A 2,706-nucleotide genomic window follows, 5' to 3' on the forward strand; every position below is an offset into this window, starting at 1 on the left:
ATGACCATCTTAAACCAGCTCATGATCATCATAGACCAGCTTAAACCAGCTCAAACCAGCACCCATGCTTCAAAACCTACCTAACCAGCATATGCTGTTTTTTTCAACAGGGATATTATCTTTAAAGGAAAGAAATTGGATATCTCAATAAATTAGATCCATACAATGAATCTTCAAGTAACAGTAGCCTTATATACACTACCAGTCAAAGGTTTGGACACACTTCCCTATTCTCTTTAATAGGGAATGTGTCCAAACCTTTGACTGGTATAAAATTACTCAAATGTACATTTTGTGACATATTTGATGTGAAATGTCCACTGAGTGGCACTAAAAGAGTGTTTGGTTTTTCCCCCGGAACAGATGAAGGTACATATGGTACATTTTTTGTGATGTTGGTTTTGTATGTGTCACCGCAGACTTGAAATGTTTGTTGAGTGGTGCTATAACTCTAATGCTCCGTGACGTTTTAAAATAATGTCACACAATCGCAAACATGCCATTTTAGCTTGTTTTTAGATGACTCATCTTTCAGCTCTTTCATCGTGAGTCATTTTTTTCACAGGATTTGTACCCAAGGATTCCACATCCTACGTCCAGTTTTGTGCCGGCTAAGTTACTGAGCAATCTTGTTGTGTCCGAAAAGTGAAACATAATCATAACTGTGTACAAAAACTTTTACAAGTGCTCACTGTTTTAATGCCTCTAATGTTAATTTGTGTTGCAAACTGCAGTGATATGTGCTTTTTGGTATGTATTTCGCCATCTTAGATGGCTCCCAGAGGTCCCAGAGGTACGTTTTTGTCATGGGATCAGTTGGAGTATTTCTTAGTACTGTTTAATAGACTATACTTGAAAAGACTGAAGCACTTTTTAAAGTCTTTCTTATATTATATTTGTCTTATTGCAATACAGATATTAAAAAAAATACGTATAATTAAATATAATGTAAAAAAAAAAAAATCATCAATTTATGTATTTATTCATTTTTATTTCTAGAAATTGTGGCATTTTGGTTGCATAGTCTTCACAATGCTTTGATTTACTATGAGAGTATAATTGATAGCTTAATCACCTTATTTGTTACCAAGTGCCAAATGAAAATAAATATAGTTGTTTTGCATCAAATAGCAAGTCATAGATAACCTCTACAAAAAATCCTTGCCAAATTAAAGAAAAAGCCCTGCATGAGAGGTTTACTGAGAGTTAATACTGCAGATCAGGGTCCCAGGAGCCTCTCGGGACTGAAAGAGATCCCAACTGTGGGTCGTTTACTGAGAGAGAGAGAGGGACAGATTCTTTATAATAGAACATGTGAGATGGCAAACACTAAATTAAACATTCTCCTTCTGCCTTACAGGAATGAAAGAGATCTAAATGAGCAATGTTGACTGATCTCAAGAAGTTCAATGAGGTTTCTTATGGAGTCATTTCCTTCAGAAGCTGAGGCTGAGAAACCCTGACAAAACAGCATTAATCCATTCTTCCAGTCACACGGCAGAGGTACAGCTACTGATCTGATGCTCTGAGAACAGAATGCGGCCTTTGGTTTTTGTCCTGTATTGGGGTGATCTGAACTTGACCTTTCCAGCCCTCCACACACTTGCAGACATTCCGGAAGCCGTTGTTTTAGGAGGTGCCTGATGGCTGTTAACAGAGACACAATGGTGGGAGTGTGTCTAAGATAAATGTTTTGAGAGCAGGCCGGGGATTTCGCATTTAGCTGGTCTTAAACTTATTGGACATTTAGACTTTCCATTTAGTCATATGTTTAAAATGTCACTGTGTCCTCGTGCGTGTCCAAATGCTGACAAACATTCTTTAGTGGTCTATATTCTCATACATCTGCCATTTTGTCTTTTTTTTGGCATTTCACTTATTAGAAATCAATACCTTTGTGCTTTTATACACTGTCAGTATAGACAGACAAAACACAACTTGGCCATAGTGTTTTGGTTCCTCCATATAGAAGCTTTCTGATGGAAGTGAACTTAAAAATGACCCAAGTGGCCACCCTGTTACCGCTGGTGTGCTTTACCTATTTGATATATCACTAGGTTAGTTATGATCTAAAAATACACATGCCCTGACATTTACGTGTTAAAGCCCTTCTCTTTATTAAGCTGCAGAGAGCCAAAGTAAATGATGATGCAGCTTATCACGTCTGCTGCTGGGTTTTGTCGCAAAAGCTGGACTGTATTTTACTTGCGTGTGACATTTATTGTTCGCACTGACTCTTTGCTTCGCATTTAACAGGCCCTCCATCCGTGCAGCAGTTGACGTTATTTGGTTGTTTAACTTGGCTTACTATTCTGGCTTTTTCATTGTTACATTTATATTTTTTGTTGTTATTCAGAATTTGCACTTTCTGATCATGCATTGTTAGCCATTTGAATTAGTATGGATCACACATCTCTTTCTGGCCATAATGAAACAGGGTTATTAGGTCCATTATAGGTCCTTTTAAAGAATTAGTTCACTTCCAGAATGAAAATTTCCTGATAATTTACTCACCCCCATGTCATCCAAGATTTATGTCTTTCTTTTATCAGTGGCAAAGAAATTAAGGTTTTTGAAGAAAACATTCCAGGATTTTTCTCCATATAGTGGACTTTAACCCTTAAATGCATACCTCGGGTCCTTAGCGACCCGGGATGTCATTTACTACCCTCTCCCTCCTTCATTTTTTTCAAGTTTGGCATCAAC

Source organism: Garra rufa, chromosome 1 (assembly GCF_049309525.1).
Source record: "Garra rufa chromosome 1, GarRuf1.0, whole genome shotgun sequence".
In the NCBI taxonomy this organism is placed as follows: domain Eukaryota; kingdom Metazoa; phylum Chordata; class Actinopteri; order Cypriniformes; family Cyprinidae; genus Garra; species Garra rufa.